Below are 20708 nucleotides of genomic sequence, written 5' to 3' on the forward strand. Positions count from 1 at the left end.
CACCATTGCACTGTGTGGTATGCACTTCTGACCCCTGCATTTTGTACATTATGCACACCTATCCTCTACAGTCTGTGTGGTATGCACTCCTGACCCTGAACTTTGTGCGTGAAGCATTCATGCTTGGCCAAGAACAAAGTTGGCTCAGGTTTGATTTAACTTTAGTCTTTTAAGCCCATCCCACTCTTAATGAGGCTTGATCACACAGACCATTCACCCCCAAAGCGCACCATACCATTACTCCCCTCCAGGTGTCAAGGACTGCTGCAGACCTTTTACAATCCTAGCAATGCCTCTGATTAGATATGTGCAGATTCCTCTAGCTGGACCAGGAAAGATTTGTAAAGACCAGATCCCCTGCTGGGTTCAATTTGCTTCCTGAAATGAACTGGAAAAAGAGTCTTTTGAAAGTAAAATCTTTATTAGATAAACAATGACATAAAGCTCCCATAATACTGTGCATCCTATCAATCATTTAAGAAAGGACTCCCTACTGCTTTCCTGACACATTGACCAGAAGAATGCAGAAGTGAATGTCCACTTTGCATTGTTAGCTTTGACTCTGAATTCTCAATTATATGCACAGAAAATAAAAAGGTAGGATTTTGCAAATGATTGCAAGATTGAAGTGAACCCATTTTTGCTAAGTGGGCAGTCTGTACTCCATTAGTGAATCAACCATATACTGTCATACTTAGCAAGTTAGATCTTATTTGCCATACCTGTGTAAAGACATGAGTGAAAACTCACAGCTGCTGTGATCATTTTAGGACATAGAGATAAAGCTGTACTCAGTGTATTTCTTTCTCTGAACTTGTGTTATTAGCTTGTTTGCTGTCCTATAAGGATACTGCCAGGGAACAAACATTACAACAGGAAAGAAAAAATAACTATTAAGGGTAATTGGCTGTAAAAGAGTTGATGCTATGGCACAAACTCATGCATTTGCAGTTATTATTTTTTAGCAAACTGTAACCAGTCCTTGGGATTTTATAATATACATATAAACAGTACATTCAAGCTTCAAGTCTTCAAGTCTCCAAATAAGAATTGATTAGCACTGTATTTAACCATCTCAATACAGTGCATTTTCACCCCCTTCCTGCCCAAGCCATTTTTCAGCTTTCAGCGCTGTCACATTTTGAATGACAATTGCGTGGTCATACATGAAATTGTTATCATTTTGTCCGCACAAATAGAGCTTTCTTTTGGTGGTATTTTATCGCCTCTGCGGTTTTTATTTTTTGCGCTATAAATAAAAGAAGAGTGATAAGTTTGAAAAAAATAAATATTTTTTTACTTTTTGCTATAATAAATATCCAATTTTCTTTTTTTTTAAAACAAATATTTTCCTCAGTTTAGGCCGATTTGTATTCTTCTACATATTTTTGGTAAAAAAAAATCACAATAAGCATATATTGATTGGTTTTGCGTAAAATTTATAGCGCCTTCAAAATAGAGGATAGATTTATAGCATTATTATTTTTTTTTTTTACTAGTAATGGTTTTTTATCGTGACTGAGATATTGCGACGGACATATCGGACACTTATGACACATTTTTGGGACCATTCACATTTATACAGTGATCCATGCTATAAAAATGCATTGATTACTGTATAAATGTAACTAGAAGGGAAGGGGTTAACACTAGGGGGTAATCAAGGGGTTAATATGTTCCCTGGGAGGGATTCTAACTGTTGGGGGAGGGGATTCACAAGGAGAGGAGACCAATCAGTGTTTCTCTGTACTGAGAACACATGATCGGTCTCTTCTCCTCTGACAGGACTGTGGATCTGTGTGTTTACACACACAGATCCATGGTCCTGCTGTGTTACCGGGCAATTGCGGGTACCCGGAGGACATCGCGGCTGGCGGGCATGTGCATCGAGTCCGCAGTGACACGGCGAGTGCACATGTCCCCTGGTGGGCAGGGAAGGCGAGGGCGTCATGTGATGCCCTCCCACAACGAGAGCTGCGTCGCCTGGCCGTCAATTGACAGCCGGCGGGTGGCAAGCAGTTAATTATGTACAGTCAATAAAATGCACACTACTGCTAATCCACATTTATATTCCTCACTAATGGGTCTAACTTTTAGCCAAAGTTCAAACATTTAACAATTGTTTTAACTAATTTGTAAATCCTGAGTGAATGTTGTGTGAATCTTGTGTAAAGCAATTATAAATAGCCCCTTAAGCATCTTTCATATTCTAAACCTATTACATATAGATCCAATAACCATCTATTATAGTGTACATGATATCTAAATCTTTGGGCATCTGCCCACCCTTATTCTTCATAACTTTAGTTAAAATCATGTCTCACTGTAGTGTTTGGTTAGCAAAGCATTATATTGGCAGCAGTGTACCATTGTTAGAACTATATAAGCTCAGTGCTGGGAAGGGCTAAGTTGACATGCCCTCACTCGGGCCTGGTTATTGTTTGCTCAAACATCCAGTGCTGCATAGGTGGAGGAAGGTGAGAAGCATGGAGATGGCATGTTCTCTAAAACAAAGAGTAAAGCCTAGCACACACCACTAGCTGACAGCTCAGGTCCGATGTTAGTACAACAATCTCCCCTGCTGAGCTATTGTGTGCTGACAGGGGAAGACCCCCCGCCAGATTACTCTGGTCAGTGCTCTCAGCCATTGGCTGTGAGAGCTGATCAGGAGATGGTCAGCAGACCATTTTGGTCATGATCCTTCAACAGAAGCCAGCCGAATGGGTGCCTTACACATGGGCTGAATTCTATTGAACTGACCTATGCCGGCCGACATTCAGTGTACTAGGCTTAAGCAGGTTAAACACTTCACGACCAGCACACGACGATGTACGTCCCTTTTTTGAAGAGGGATATCTCGGTAATGGCAGCAGCTGCTGCCACAACCGAGGTATCCATCTCTTCAGGTGCCGGTCGTGTTTATGATATTGGTGGTCTCTGCAGTGGATTCGCCGCAAGATCACTGTTATCGGCTGTGGGAGAGGTGCCACCCACCCTCCCGCCGCTCTTCTGCACCCTCCGCCGCTTACCGGAGCCATCGATAGTGGCGGAGGCGATCAGGTCCTGTCTCCTGCTTGGTATGGATACGAGTGAGGGCAAGATGGCCCCCACCTGTCTCCAAACCATAGCAGGGCCGAAGCAACGTCAAAACGTCACTTCTGCCCATACCTCTTAAAGGCACATTTTTTCAATGTCAATGCATTTAACTCCAAATATGAGATCTGAGGAATTTTTGACCCCCAAGCTCATATTTAAGAGGATCTGTCATGCTTTTTTCTATTACAAGGGGTGTTGACATTCATATTACATTGTAATAGGAATAAAAGTGACCCAATTTTTTTGTTTTAAAAACAGTGTAAAAGTAAATAAAATCAAGTAAAATAAATAAGAATTTTTTTTTTTAAAGTGCCCCGTCCCGACGAGCTCACGCGCAGAGGCGAACGCATACGTGAGTAGCGCCCGCATATGAAAACGGTGGTCAAACCACACATGTAAGGTATCGCCGCGATCAGTAGAGCAAGAGCAATAATTCTACCCCCAGACCTCCTCTGTAATGCAAAACATGCAATCTGTAGAATTTTTAAACGTTGTCTATGGAGATTTTTGAGGATAAAAGTTTGACGCCATTCCACAAGCAGGTGCAATTTTGAAGCATGACATGTTGGGTATCAATTTACTTGGCGTAACATTATCTTTCACAATATAAAAAAAATTGGCTAATTTTACTGTTTTCTTATTTTTTTATTCAAAAAAGTGAAAATTTTAAGACCGCTACGCAAATACGATGTGAAACAAAGTATTGCAATGACTGCCATTTTATTCTCTAGGGCAGTGATGGCGAACCTTGGCATTCCAGATGTTTTGGAACTACATTTCCCATGATGCTTATGCACTCTGCAGTGTAGTTGAGCATCATGGGAAATGTAGTTCCAAAACATCTGGGGTGCCAAGGTTCGCCATCACTGCTCTAGGGTATTAGAAAAAAATATATATAATGTTTGGGGGTTCTAGGTAATTTTCTATATAAAAAAAAAATGTTTTAAACATGTAAACAACAAAATCTCAAAACGAGGCTGGTCTTTAAGTGGTTAATCAATAAATCTGAAACTTTGACCTGACTGGCTAACAGGTCAATTCCTCATTCTATTGGAATAATCCTAGCTGATCTTCTGTGTTATTAAAAATTTAATCATTCAAAGCATTAGCTTTTGACAGTGGACATTTTTCAAAGATTGATAGGTCCCATATTGCATAAGCAAAAACAAAAGAAACATGTAAAATTTACACAAAACATCCAGTGCTCCTCTGTACAAAGTAATGACAATTAGTCCATGGATAAACACATTGAGAGTCTGTGGTATAACATCAATTGTAGGCAATAGTAGATGAATGGTAGAAGAGTGGATGAAAAATAGATGTATGGATGGTTGGTGGATAGATGATGGATGAATGAAGATTGGATGAGTGAATGGAATGTGGTTCACCTCTGCAGCTCCCGTAAGATCTGGGCGAACAGTGGTGGCCGGTTGTAATTTTTTTTAGGGGCGGCAAACAGTACCACCCACCCGGCCGGTTGGTCGGGTGGGTCTGATGCACTTACTCCATCTATGGTGGGCAGCAGCCATGGCTTTCCTTTCCCTTGCTCTCCACGGGCATCGTGGCAGCTTCCGTTTCCTCCCTTCTTCTCGGAGGCCAATTGGGACTCTTCTCTTTTCAGCCCGTTGGAAAATGGGTCTCAGACCTGCTTCTGATTGGCCAGATTGAGGATCAGTGTTTCAGTAGTGAATATTAATTCGCTGTTGTAACACCTGAGTGGGCTCCTGCGCACACTGCATCAAATTGGTCTGCATGGCTGTCATACCAGAAGGATCCAGTTGAAGCTACATGACATGATGTTGCAAAATGCATCGACGTAACCACAGACTGAAGGCACCGCTAGAGTCATCCCCAACACAGGAAGTGGAGACTTGGGCAACTGGAGTATCCAGCTCATAGGTATAGAGCTGCTACCGATACATCGTTCTGTGTATACTGTTGCAGGGCGACCAGAAGTCAGAAGCACCCTGGATGTTATGACACATTGAGTAACGTCCTGCCGCTGACCCCACCCCCCCCAAGGGGATGAGAATGCGGCGGAGATCCAGCAAGTACTGGCCAGCGCTCCTGGACAATATAAGGAAGTGGTAACGTAGAAAAATATTAAACCAGTAAATTGTCATCTGGGGATAGACACAGAGTGAGTTTTACGAGCTGCGTGGCACGGCCCGGGGGGGGGGGCAGATGTGAGACTACCATGTATGACTGCTTGCTTTGGGCCAATGACAATAATATATATATGGAGATAGAGGGTATCTAGTACTTTTGATATCTGTATATTTTGTTTTATGTTTTAAGATACCCCACCAATCAGCCGTTTTCAAGCACCTTATTACTAAACGCTTGGAGGAGTGGCATGGGGTGGTTTTTCATTGCTAATTAGCTAATGTGTGGTGGAAATTTGGTTGTTGTTTTAAGTTTTACATACCAGAAGGAAGCCTCTTCTAAAGATGATGCACAAGAAAGCCTGCAAACAGTTTGCTGAAGTCAAGCAGACTAAGGATTTACTGGAACTATGAGACCAGGATGAGACCAAGATAAACGTATTTGGTTCAGATGGTGTCAAGCGTGTGTGGCGGCAACCAGGTTAAGGAGTACAAAGACAAGTGTGTCTTATCTACAGTCAAGCATGGTGGTCTGGGGCTGCATGAGTGCTGCTACAGTTCATTGAGGGAACCATCAATGCCAACATGTACTGTGACAAACTGAAGCAGAGCAAGATCCCCCTCCATTCAGACACTGGACTGCAGGGCAATATTCCAACATGATAACGACCCCAAACACACCTCCAAGACGACCACTGCCTTGCTAAAGAAGTTGAGGGTAAAGGTGATGGACTGGCCAAGCATGTCTCCAGACCTAAACCCTATTGAGCATCTGTGGGGCATCCTCAAATGGAAGGTGCAGGAGCGCAAGGTCTATAACATCCACCAGCTCTATGAGGTCGTCATGGAGGATTGGAAGAGTGGCAACCTGTGAAGCTCTGGTGAACTCTATGCCCAAGAGGATTAAGGCAGTGGTGGAAAATAATGGTGGCCACACAAAATATTTACACTTTAGGCCCAATTTGGACATTTTCACTTAGGAGTGTACTCATTTTTATTTAGAGGTTTAGACATTAATGCTGTGGTTTGCATTATTTTGAGGGGACAGAAAATTTGCACTTTACATTACATTTTAGCAAAGTGCCATTTCTTCAGTGTTGTCATATGAAAAGGTATAATAAAATATTTACAAAAATGTAAGGAGTGTACTCACTTTTGTGAGATAATGTATTTGCAAGATTGCTGAACTGCTGCAACACTGATATAGTGAACTCCAATCACTAAAACAATATATAAAATGAAAAAATAGTGCGTTGTTCAACAGACCTTAAATCAACACAAACCTAAAAGATTTCCAGAAACACCAGTAAAAGTATCAAATATATACAGTTTCAGTGAAGTAACCTTGCTACCATACACATAAGATCCTAAACTGTTCCAAAGAAAACACGTATAGTAGTGAAACAAAAAATCTGAAATGTATTAAACTCTTTAGGTGTACGTTTATCAAACAGAGATCATTTATCTCATTTCAGTTCTCATTAGTTCTCAGAGAAAAATCTTTCCTCTGGCACACTATTTATGAAGCAGAAAATATTTGTTCTCAGAAGAAGAGAGCAGAATTTTTTCCTCTGAGAACACCTGAGATCTGTGTAGAAGGAGGAGGACTGCCTGTGATCTCCTGATACACCTGTGTGATTACAGAACAGCTGAGTTTTAAAAATGAATCCAAAGTTAAAAAGACCATGTAATTACAAGAAAATAATAAGCACTGGCGCTTTTTTAAATACACATTTTGGCCCTTTAGTGCACATTTTGGCATAGACTATTTAACATGCATTTTGGTATGGTTTGTAACGCACGTTTTCACGCTTCATTTAGCATGTAGTTTGACACTTTGTTAATGTGCATTTTGATTTGCTTTTTATGTATATTTTGGCAAACAGCATATTTTCTAGCCACTTTTGGGGTGCCATTAACAATTATGGCACCGCAAGCATATCATGCATTTTGCATGTGTTTCCGGGATGCACACAAAAACACAGGTAAAAAAATGAGCCAAAATACATGTTAAAAAATCACCAAAAAGCATATAAAAATGTGCTAAAATGAGTTTTAAAAAACACGGCAAAATGTGCGTTGATAAAAAGCAGCAAAAAGAGCATCAAAAACTGTACCAAAAGGCGCACAAAAAAGGCCCAAAAAGCCAAATTTAATTTTTTTTGGGCATGGAGCATTGTGCATTTTGACAAGTTGGTAGTGTATTTGTCAAATGTGCAGAAAAATTCATGTCCGCTAACTGCATTTGGGGTGCCATTAACAATGAATGGCACCCAAACACACATTACAGATTATGACATAATTTTACAGCAATTTGGAATCATGGCAAGAATTGCGTAATTCTGCCAGAAATTCTACATTGCTCAGATGTGAATGGGTCCTAACAAAGTCACCTGAACAATAGTTCTCTTTTCACGAAAACAAAAGATAATTACCTGTTTTGTTCTCCTCTTGAAACCATAGTTACATAGTTACATAGTTAGTAAGGTTGAATAAAGACACCAGTCCATCCAGTTCAACCTGAGTGAGTGTCTACAGTTGTTCCAATCCCTGTACATTGTACATCGCAAACTCACATCGGTCCCTACCCTCAAGGAGCCCACAATCCAAGGTCCCCATTCATATACTAGGGCCAATTTTGGACAAAAGCCAATTAACCTACCTGCATGTCTTTGGACAAGAATAGAGAGAAACTGGTTCTTCAGACAATCAACACTTTGTGAAGCAGAAATCAAAGATGTTTACCTGTCCTTATTGGGTATATAAAAGGATAGAGCCAACACTGCCATAAAAAGTTACACAGACACGTAACTGGATTGTTCTCACAGAGAAATCATCTAAATATTCAGTCTAAAGTCTGAAATAGTCTGGAATAGTCTGTCCAAAGTTCACTTCAAAAGACTTTTAGGAAGACATTTGAAAGTTGTGCATTCAGCAATTATTTTAAAATACTTATATTTGATTATAATTCACTCAAATTATATATTATATTCCAGGTCATAAATACAATTATGATTTTAGTGTCTACTAACCCAATGATAATTCGGCCGTAGGGTAAAAACATAAGACTGATGCCGCGTACACATGACCGGACGTTCCGGCAAACTATGTCCAATGAACTTCCCGACTGACTTTTCAGCGGAGTTCCGACGGACTTCTGAACGAACGGACCTGGCCACACACAAACTGACTTGAAAGTGCACTGAAAGTGCACTTGTAAGAGTAGTCACTCTAAATCTAAGGGGTAGATCTGAAATGAGTGGAAGCTCTGCTGATTTTATGATCCAATCATGTGCAAGCTAAAATGCTGTTTTTTATTTTCCTTGCATGTCCCCCTCGGATCTAAAGCAACTTTACTTCTAAGTGCACTTTCAAGTGCACTTGCAGTGCAAAGTGGATTTTCCTTTAGTAAATACCCCTCCTAGTATTTTCTTTTAATACCATAATTTATGTATTTTTTTATGTAAATGGGGGAAAATTTTGAAAATTATGAAAAAACATATTTTGGGGGATTTCCATCACATCACAAAAAAATTAAAAGATGAGCACAGTTTTTTTTCAGAAATAATATTTTTAATTTCTTTGGAATCAAACGATACCAAATGTGTTTGTATTTTTCTATAATATAGGGAAAAGATATAACATAGCAACAATGGTGTATATTTTATATTTTATTCACAAAGCTTTTTTATTACACTATGATGTGACAAGAAAGGCCATATCTTTGAAAATATATTGAAGGACCCTAAAAATTGCTCTTGGACAGCAAACAACCTGAACAATTAGACTGTGAACATTTAAACATTTATAATTAATATTTTTATATTAGGGTTACATTAAAAAAAAAAATTAAGATAGTTGTTTTTAGATGTTTTTTCTGTTTCTTATGTCTATAAGTAGGTAATGATACTTTTAAATACTTTATACTACTACTCTTTTACATGAAAACATCACATAAAGTAAGTAGGCTTTAGTCACATGGTGTGAACTAGGCCGAGAAACAAGGGAGGTCATTTTGCTGTCAATGGCTGAAAACTGGCATGTCCAATTTTTGGCATCAAACTGCATTTATAGTGGCTCAGGAATATCAGGCTCCCAGAAACTACCCCAAAGTTACTCTGTTTATTTAAGGTACTAATATAGCAGAGACAACTGTGTCAGGAAGATTGGTGTGTCAATTTGAAAGACCCTCTGGAGTTATAAAGACCCTGGCTGGGTATGGAGCCACAAGTGTTTGGTGGTGGTGTGGTGTAGACACACAGGATCACACTTCAAGGTGGTGGATGGTGGTAATATTCACCAGGAATATTAGAATACATGACTTGTGGACTTATGCTCATTTATTTAGCACAACTTTATAAAGCTATCTTGTATTGGAACTGTTCTGATATCCCACAGAAAAGTTGCTGTTTGCACCATTTGTTTATTTATTTGCTATATATAGCAAATTTTTTTCTTCTTTTTACTTATATAGCCCCATCAATTTTACACAACACTTTAAATGTTTACATTGTACATTCACATCAGTCTCTGCCCTCAAGGAGCTTACAATTTAAGGTTCTAACTCACATTCATACATACACATACACATACACCCACGCAGGCACAGGGAGAATATGCAAAGTTTGTGCAGCTAATGCCATGGTTGAGATTCAAACTGACAACCCTAGTGCTGCTAGGTTAAACTGTTAACCACTTAGCCACTGTGCTGCCCTATTTAGAAAAGGGGTACAACTTGGAATTTGAACCACAATTTTTCAGAATGCAACTGGCAGCAAAATTAGAATAAAAATGTAACTAACAAAATTTTCAACAAAATTGTAAATTCAGGGACGAATTTCGCAAACACAGCGACTGCCTAGTAAAAACTACATCCAAAAGTTTGTTCAACAACTTCCCCTGTACACAAGGTTACCATATACAGTAAGTATGCCTTATGCCGCATACACACGACCGGACTTTCTGGCAGACTAGGTCCAAAGGGATTAGTCCATCGCACAATGCGATCGTGTGGGGGCTAGTCCGATCATTTTTCAAAAATAAATCCGACGGACCTAGAAATAGAACGTGTTGCAAATCTATCTGATGGACTCAATTCCGCCGGACTAAAATCGGTAAAACCGTGTGTCTGTGTGCTGGTATGACGGACCAAATATGATGCAAGGGAAGCTATTGGCTACTGGCTATTGAACTTCCTTGTTTAATCCCGTTTACGTCATAACGTTCAAAATGAACGGACTTTAAAACAAACTTGACTAAGTCCGTGTGTGGCCAAGTCTGTTCGTTCGAAAAGTCCATCGGAAATCCGCCGAAACTAGTCTGCCAGAAAGTCCAGTTGTGTGTATGCGGCATGGGACCTCTTTTGCACTTGAAAAATGCCTCATCTGCAGTCCCAGTGTGAAAGCCCGAGTCCTGCAAACAGCGTCTTTGGGGAGGTGGAAGAATGGTGTATACACTGCTCCTCCACCGCTCCTGCCCATTGAAATTAATGGGCACTGCTGCTGAAGTTGATCATGGATCAGTGAATGTTGTAATTTGTATAAGGGGATAGTAAGTGTTTGGGAGTTTCTGAGAGGGAGCACAGCTGTTCGTAGCTCATCAAGGGTCTGTGTATTTGGTTAGAAGAGAATAGGTTCGAACAAAATGAGGACATGCGGAGAGCTGTAAGCCAGTTGCTTCGTTCATCTGGTATTATGGGTGTACCTAAAGTTGGGTGTATAAAAGTGCTCGCTGTAGGCCAGGTAGCGCGGAGATAGGGGCCTACCAGGTTGGATCTTATGTCCTGGGGGAGGTCAGAGTGGTCAAAAAGTGAAGTGAGAGGTGAGGGGTCAGAAGACAATAGTGAAGACAGTCCTTTTTTGTACCAAAGATGTAGTGCTGCAATTGTTAATGGGGAGGAGTTAGATAGGAGGGGCAATTTTTGTCCATATCCCCATAGCAAGGCCCGGAGATCGAGAATGGAAAGATCTTATTCAATCATGGTGGACGCCTTGGGGAATGGTCGGGGGAACCACTCTAGTATTCTGGAGAGTACGGCAGCTTTATGGTACATTTCAAAGTCTGGCAGGCCTACTCCGCCTTGTATTTTGGGGTATGTCAACAACGTGTGACGCATGCTGGACATCCCTTACTGCCAAATAAAGAGCAAGGATCTTAAAGAGTTGAAAAACTGTTTGGGGATGTTTATAGGCACTATTTGGAATAAGTAGAGCAATTTGGGAATTTTAAGTGTGTTAATACGGCCGAACCAGGGTAGAGTGGATGTGCTCCATGTATCCAGTTCCTTACAGATGCGGGATAACAGGGGTAGATAGTTAAGGTTGTAAAGCTCTAAGTTGGATGGGATGGTGATCCCAAGGTATGAAATGACCTTTGATCCCCATTGGAAGTAAAAATGAGTTTGTACTTGTGTAAGAGTGGAGGGGGACATATTTAGGGCCTCTGTCTTGAACATGTTGAGTTTGAAATTACTAAGTTCCCTAAATCTGTGGAATTCCTGCATTAAAGAGGAGAGGGATGTGTGGGGTTGTTGGACGTATACAAGGAGGTCATCTGCGTAGAGCCAGAGTTTGTGTTCAGACGATGGTGTCCATATCCCCGATAAGTTACTGTTTTGTCTGATAGCTGTGGCCAGGTTATCTATCACCAGTACCAAAAGTAGAGGAGATAGAGGGCAACCGTGGTGAGTTCCGTTTGAGATTGGAAATGCGGTGGACGGGGAGCCATTGACCAGGACAGCTGTGGGATGAGAATATAACATCATTACCCTGGATACAAACGAGGGACCAAGGCCTATCTGTTCCAGGGAAAGGAGTAAGAATTGCCAGTTAACCCAGTCAATTGCCTTCTCTGCATCAAAGGACAGAATGCATGCTTTTAAATTTTGTCGATGGATGTAAGAGATTAGGTGGATTGTTTTAGTGGTGTTGTCCCTGGCCTCCCTGCCAGGGACAAATCCCACTTGGTCTTTGTGTACAATGGAAGGTAAGAGGGGTGAGAGGAGGATAGCTAAAATCTTTGCAAAAAGTTTGATGTCTAGGTTAAGGAGGGAAATAGGCCTATAGCTACTGCATTGGGAGGGGTCCTTGCCCGGTTTGGGTATGACTGAGATAGTGGCAGACAAGAGATTCTTAGATGGGGTGGGTGGTTGTCGTGAATATGGTTAAATGTTGCTGTGAGGGGTGTAGCTAGTAAGTGAGCAAATGATTTGTAAAATCTAGGGGAGAAGCCATCAGGTCCATGGCAAGTAGGAAGTCTGATGTAGTTAATGGGTTATCTAGGTCTGTGGAATCAGAGGGGTCAATTTGCGGTAGGTCAGTTTCTGAGACATAGTTCTGCAGATCAGGGTGCGGTGTGTCATCTATGTGGAGCTGGCTTGTTCTTGTGGGAAGATTGTATAATTTGGTGTAGTATTGCTGGAAGGCATCAGCAATGCCACGGGGGTTTCAGATTTTTTGCTGGTTGTTGGTGCAGATGTATGGTATTGAACGTCGTGAGGGACGAGGGTGGAGAACTCTAAGTGTTGTCCGCATTTGTTAGCCAAAATATAGTGCCGGTGTCTTCCTTTGTCTCTGGCAATAAGAGAATTTGTGTCTAGAATGCAAAGCAATTCCCTATGAGAGTTAGAGAGGTCCACAAATGTAGTGGGGTAAAAAAGGTCTCTCTTATGGGCTGTTTCTAAGGTATGGATGGAGGATAACAGTCTGGTAATATCAGCTGATCTGGCCTTTTTTAGCAGGGAGCCATGCTGAATAAAGGTTCCCGGAGTACACATTTCAGGGCTTCCCATTTAGTAAGTGGGTTAGTGTCATCTGAGCGGAGGTCCTTGCTCAATAGCTGCTACGCAGGGGGTGTCTTTTAGTAGATTGTCGTTTAATCGTCAGGAGAATGTTCTATGGGATTTAGGTGGATGGGCCAAACTTAAGTGTGCTGAGGCATGATCCGACCAGAGAATATTACCAAGAGACGCTTGCAAAGAGACGTCTAGCAGGGATTGGGACACAAGGAAATAGTCAGTGCGACTGTATGAGTTGTGAGCAACTGAGTAACGTCTGTAGTCCCTCTCGAATGGGTGTTGAACCCGCCAAATATCCACCAGTTGGGCAGAAGGTAAGAGTGATTTTATGTGCGTGAGGGTGGAGTGTGGAATGGAGGACTTACCGGAGGAGGTGTCCACAGACGGAGAGAGGGTCACATTGAGATCTCCACCCAGAATGAAACAGGGACCACTGAAGGATAGTAATTTGTCTAGGACCATGGAGAGAAAAATCCACTGGTCTTGGTTCAGTGCATATACATTAGCCACTGTAAAAATAGAAGATTCAAATTTTAGTTTAACCACTTTCAGACCGGACCATTTTGCAGGCCAATGACCAGACCACTTTTTGCGATTCGGCACTGCGTCGCTTTAACTGACAATTGCGCGGTTGTGCGACATGGCTCCCAAACAAAATTTACACACTTTTTTTCCCACAAATAGAGCTTTCTTTTGGTGGTATTTGATCACCCCTGCAGTTTTTATTTTTTGCGCTATAAACAAAAATAGCGACAATTTTGGAAAAAAGGCATTATTTTTTACTTTTTGCTCTAATAAATATCCCCCAAAAATATATAAAAAAACATTTTTTCCCTCAGTTTAGGCCGATACATATTCTTCTACATATTTTTGGGGAAAAAAATCAATTATTGATTGGTTTGCGCAAAATTTATAGCGTTTACAAAATAGTTTTATGGCATTTTTATTAATCATTTTTTTTACTAGTAATGGCGGCGATCAGCGATTTTTATTGTGACTGCGACATTATGGCGGACACATCGGACATTTTTTACACATTTTTGGCACCATTGTCATTTATACAGCAATCAGTGCTATACAAATGCACTGATCCCTGTGTAAATGACACTGGCAGTGAGGGGGTTAACCAGGGGTGGCAGTGTAGGGGTTAAGTGTGTCCTAGGGGCATGTTACTAACTGTGGGGGGCTGGGCTGTGTGCTAGTGAACACTGATCTCTGCTCCAATCACAGGAAGCAGAGATCAGTGTCACTTGTTGCTAGGCAGAACAGGGAGATGCTGTTTACAACGGCATCTCCCTGTTCTCCTTCCCCATGAGATGATCGCGGGTTTCCCAACAGCGACCGAGTCCGCGGGACCCACGACCGGACTCACGGGGGTCCTAACCGGCAGGCGCGCACGTGCGATGGCAGGGCGGCAAATTCAACTGGACGTACCTGTACACCAGTTTGCCTGCCCGTGCCATTCTGCTGAAGTGCATCGTTGTGCGCCGGTCGGGAAATGGTTAAGGAAGATAAAACGACCTGAGGGATCAATCAATGAGTCTATGACTTCCGGGTGAAATGATTTGTGGAAGGCTATCGACAGCCCTTAGACTTAGCGTACGGGTTGGTGCTGTGATACCATTGATGATAGTAGGGACTGTTTAGAGATGGGTTGGCCGAGCTCTTGAAGTGGGTCTCCTGACGGAGTAGGATTTGAGATTTACCTTTATGAAAATGGTATAACACTTGGCTCCTTTTCTATGGAGTGTTAAGACCTCTGCAATTAAAGGAGGCAATTAAAGGAGGCTAGAGTTATGTGGTCAAGGAGAGCCATGGTGGGAGTGAAATGGGGAGAGGTCCAGGATGAGGTCCAGGTTCCTCATCCTGTCTGACCCATGCACAGAGGCCTGCCAAGCAAGTGGGGGAGGGACAGAGGGGTTGCAGAGAGGGTAGGGTAAAGAGGGTAAAGAAGAGCACAGGTGTGGAGACAAAATTTGTCAAAGGGTCGGACAATGGTAGCCACCGTTGAAAACAAATAGGAAAGAGAGGGTTATAGCCACGGAGTGGCAACATAAGAACATTCAAATGGTAAAATATGAAGGTAAATAAAGAGAGCATGCTAAGCAACATAACAGTGCAGTAATAAGCACTATTGGTCCTAATTGGGGTTTAAACGTGGTAAGCGCACAGAGCACTTCTCGAACCGGGGTCTACGAGGTAAAAATCATAATATCAAACTAGTAACAGCAATCACAAATAACTTTAATCAAGTGTCTGCGACACAACTTTGTGTGATAAACTTACTTTTCTTCCACACTATGAAGGGGGTATTTAGAGAGACACAGAGGTATCTCACCCAAGTGGAGTGTATTTGAGGGACTACAGGGGGAGAGGGTGGAGGCACGGGGACAACCAACCCCTGTCCCAGACAGACTTAATTTAAACACAGTATGGAAGGAAAGCATTCTTTACAGTAAACGTCCATCTGAAAAGGAGAAAATGATTATATTGAAACGTATATAAGTACTATCCCTTCCAGAATGGGGATAATCCATACATGCTGGTGGTGAGTATGGAGAGTGTAACAAACCGAGAGAGGGACACATCTGGGTGAGGTAGCACAGTAGAAACAACAAAGTCAGTGTGCACCTCAAGTGGGCGGTTCTAGGCTGCCATGCCAGGTAACAAGGAGTTTAGTGTCAGTGCCCTAAGCTTAAAGTGGTGGTTCAAACACAGCTCCATAGAATGGAGATGGAAAGGGAAGCCAGAGCATAAGATCCGTGTGTGTTGGATACATATATTTTTAGTTCCTTAGCATTTATTAAGAATAATCAGTAAAAATATTTTTTTTTGCCAAAGGCATCATAATTTACACACCCTCATACATTTGCCCTAAAATATAATCAACAAAAACCACTAATTAAAATGACATCACATAAATTTGACTTTTATGTAACATAGCATAATACTCAAACTCAACATAAATGTGTGCTTCTTACTTTAGATGAGCTTTGTTCCCTTTTTATGCCACATTACAATGTGCAGAGAGGGAAAAACAGTTTACGTAAATGGGTAGTGTAATGCCGCGTACACACGAGCGGATTGTATGGCGTACTTAGTCCGTCATACAATCCGACGGACAGTCCGTCGTACTTTCCACTGAACGGACTTGACCACACACGGATACACAAACAGTCCATCGAAAGCTTGCGCGATGACGTGTACAGCACGTACGACGGGACTAGAAATAGAAAGTCCAAGACACAGCAAAGCACCCTTCCGCCGTGTAAATCCTTTCTGGGCATGCACCATTCTTAGTCCGTCGAACTAGCATACTGACGACCGTATTGTCCGCTGAAACCAAAGTACGACGGACAGAATTTCGGAAAAACCGAAATACTTAGTACTCCGGACTGCACGCTGAAAAAGTCCGCTGAAGCCCACACACGAGCGGATTGTCCGCTGAAATGTGTTTCGACGGACTAAGTACGCCATACAATTCGCCCGTGTGTACGCGGCATAACACTGAGATAAGTTTGCTTGATGAAGACACAATTTAATATGACTGCTACTTTTTTTTTACAGGCAAGCGATCAATAAATATTTAAATGACCTGACGTTTGAGATCATTTGATGCTTGTACAGCACAAACCAAATTTCATCTTAATCACCCAACATCATCTTTGCAACTTAGGCATCAATCCGATGGGCCGGAGATCCATACTGTGAGCAGGCTTCCTTCTTTTTTGCACCTGCACCTGCCCCAGGCTGCATGTAGGTAGTTTACAGAAGTGGATGCAGGCAAAGCGGTGCCACGGGTATAGCTGCATGTAGCCACATGTCAAAATTTGACATGTGGGCAGGAGCAGGAGCATGGATCCAAGCATAGACAGTGGGTGTTTGGATCTGTGCACCTACTCCTGCCTACATGTTAAATTTTACATGCAGCTGTATCTATGCAGCTGCTGTGCCTATAGCCAAATCTGCGGGCTGCTTGCACACAGACCATGCATGTGTCATGCATGCATGTAGGAGCAAAAACGAAGATAGCCTGCACGCATGATGGACTTCTGCGCCTGAACAAAACCTTACAAATTATTCTGGCGAGGGAATATATAAAGTACTGTATATACTGCAATATTGCAACCAACCCGCAGTAGATTACTATAGCAGTGATCAACTGCTGTATGGAAGGCTGGGAAGAGCTATGTATGATAGCTCTGCCCAACCCTCCATAGTGAATGGCTTTGTAGTTACTCATAACATCATCACACTCCCAATAAGAAGGTGGGCACAAGCATATGGGCATGGCAACATGGACATGCAGTTGCTCTTCCTTTTCATAATTTATTTGTTGTCACATAATTTATAGGGTAATACCAATTTAAATATGCTGGAATGGATATAGGCGGGAAAAACAGGATTCAGACAACTAGGATATGCATCACGTGACCTCTGGGAAATTCCCAGAAGGTCACGTGATGCGTTGGGGAAGTTCTGGAAGTGGGGCATTTTATAAATAGGACCCTGCTCTGAGGTAACAGCCAGTGGGTCTGTCACAGCTGAACGAGCCCCACTACACCGCTGTCATGTCCACTAAGTTCCTGGTGAGGCAAGTGCTTGAGCGGGCAGGTAGCAGTGGTAGAGAAGAGTGGCTACACTGGTGCCTTCAAATGGCTGAAGAGGAAGAGACACAGTGGGGACAAAGAACAGAAGAAATAGCAGAGAGAAATGAAGGCTCACCTGTTCACCACCAGAGGAGAGGGACCCGCCAGTCAGGAGCCCACAACAGTGATGTCAGAAGTGCAGGGGTCTGCTATCCCAGCCACCCCCACCACTGAGTGTTACAGAGCAGCAGAAGACAATGCTGGTAAAGGCGGCCACGGAGGCTAGGCTTAGAAGAGCCAGTTAAAGGATACCCTCGCTGGTCAACAGAGGCAACAGTGAGCAGCATATAGCTGCTCCTATTCACAATAGTTCATCAGCACCATCTAGTGCTCACGGGGAGTTATTCAGCATATTAAATAATATTAAAGAATCTATTGCAAATTTATCTAACAACATGGCTACAAACGTGAATGTGAGACCTAATTATGCAGCAGTATAGCCTAGTAATACAAGTAATATGAATAAAGTTGAAGATGGTAGTAAGACTATTTATGTTTCAAATTCTGTAGTAGGAATTCCTGTTTCCTCTAGCATTACTCTGGCTACTTCATAAGTTCCTGAAACATGTATGAAAGCAGCGCTACTGTCTGAGATCTTGCCACTGGGTAATCATCTTTTCAAGCAAACAAAAGAAAAAATCTAGAAGGGTGAGTCTATAGACATATTGTCACTATTGCCCAAGGATTTTATTGCAAAATCTGAAAGAAAATTTTAAGAAAAATCAGAAGATGATAGGCGTAGACCATTGGCAAGATCTTTCCATAACTGGCTTCAGTCATTTACAATTTACGCAAACGTTCTGGGTGAAAGGCACCCAGAATTCTGCTGCAGACTTTTCCAGCACCTAGAACATGTATTGGAGACATATAAGAATTTTGGAGGATTAGGATGGTATAATTACGATGAATTATGCAGACAAAAACTGTCAATTTAGCCATCATTGAAGTGGGGTATGCTATGCATACTAGCTCATTATGCCTTTGTCTTGCAGCTTTTTTTTTTTTCTGTACTGGGTTTACAACCACTTGAAGGACGTGGGGGCTGTGGCTTAATTTAATATTGCCACATCAATTTTTCATCTCGCAATACAAAAAGGGTTTCTGCAATGCATTTAATGAAACATAATGTAAATGGGGTAATGCCTGTAAATATAAGCATGAATGTTCACACTGTTCAGGTACACCCATTAGTTAAGTGTTTCAAAAGAGGTAAATTTCAAGGACAAAGAGATCATACTGCAAAAAGCACCCACACCAGTGAGATTAGCAAGAATGCTTCATTGGGTGGAAAATTTATCCAGACCAGGAGACAGCCAAAAGGTTAGTTAATGGGTTTTCAAATGGTTTCCCATCGCCTATATTTAGTGGTAGTGGTTGTAATATGGTGGAAAAACTAAAGTCAGTTTATCTATTCCTTCATATCGTAATAGAAAAATTAAAGAAGGCTGCATGGTGGGTGCCTTTAAAAATCTACCATTTATCAACTTTAGAATCTCCCCGTTAGGTATTATCCCCAAAAAAGAACACAACTCGTACAGGCTTATAAACCATCTGTCATACCCAAAAGGTGCATCTTTAAATTATGAAATTGAAGAAAGTTTGTCTTCAGTTTCATACTGTGCATTTGAAGAAACAGTTTTTAAAATGAGAAAATCCGGTAGGGCAGCTTTATTAGCCAAGATGGATATAAAAGCTGCTATTATTACCAATCGCTCCAGAAGCATACAATTCATTAGGTATTATGTTTGAAAATACATTTTATTATGATATGTGCCTACTTATGGGCTGCTCAATATCTTGCACCTATTTCTAAAAATGTGCCACTTTTTTGGAATGGGTGGTAACATTTGAATCCGAATATGAAGGAATCCCACATTATCTGGATGACTTTCTATTCATAGGTTCTGCAGACTCCCCTATCTGTTTATTCATGCTTCAGCTTTTTGATAAGATTGCTGAATACTTTGGTATTCCTTTGGCAGCTGAAAAAACAGTGCTTCCCACATCTTCAATTGAATTATTAGGTATTAATGGTGACACAGTAAATTTAGAATTTAGATTACCTTTAGAAAAAATAAATAAATTTAAATTCATAATATCTGAGTTTCTGAAAAGAAAGAACGTTTTATTAAAAGAACGACATTCGTTACTAGGTTTATTAGCTTTTGTGTCTTGCATAATGCCAGTTGGTAGGGTCTTTTCGTGTCGACTTTATTTGACCATCTCAGGCCTCAAATCCCCGTTCACGCATGTGTCACTAACTTCTGAGCTAAAAGAAGATTTAGTAGTGTGTTTAAATGTTTTTGACAGCTATAATGGTTGCTCTTTTTTTCCAAGATAATTTATTTTTTTCTGCAGATTTAGAGTTTTTTACAGAGGGTCTTGTGGTTTCTCAGCAGTATGGAAGATGCATTGGTGCTGCGCTAAATGGCCTTCTAGATGGGTAAAAATAAATGGAACAAACAACATAGTGCTATTAGAGTTATTTCCCTTAGTAGTGGCGCTAGAAATGTGGTGTAAGCAATTTGCCAACAAAAGAATTCTCATACAAACTAATAATAAAGGTGTAATGTACTTGGTGAATTGCTTATCATCAAAATATTTATTAGTGATTAAATTATTTCTTCTGATGCAATTAATGTATGAACCAGCGCAGCGTCTTAGTAAATCACCCCTTATGTGTGTTATTAGAGTACCATTTGGAAATAATGCTGTTTTTGTTAAACCAAAGGTGATTTAAAGAGTCATTGCAATCATCTGATGAAGATTTTTCTTTTGTTTGTTCACTTTGCTGCATTCGAATCAAAAACAATTTAACATTTTAATTTTGACCGAATTGAAAATGCATTGATTTGATTGATTTGAATAAAAAAAAAAAAATCAGAAAATTTTAAAATTCTGCAAACGAATTCCGAATACGAATTCCAAATACGAATTGAAGGAATCAACCAAATTTAACGAAATGAAATAACTAGATTAATAAATCAAAACTGAACGAAACAAAACTATTTTTTTCGTCATGCACATGTCCTCTATCTAACTTTCCCAAGGGTAGCCACTACA

Source organism: Lithobates pipiens, unplaced genomic scaffold, assembly GCF_037356315.1.
Source record: "Lithobates pipiens isolate NorthernLeopardFrog02 unplaced genomic scaffold, aLitPip1_a1.2 Scaffold_8, whole genome shotgun sequence".
Taxonomy (NCBI): domain Eukaryota; kingdom Metazoa; phylum Chordata; class Amphibia; order Anura; family Ranidae; genus Lithobates; species Lithobates pipiens.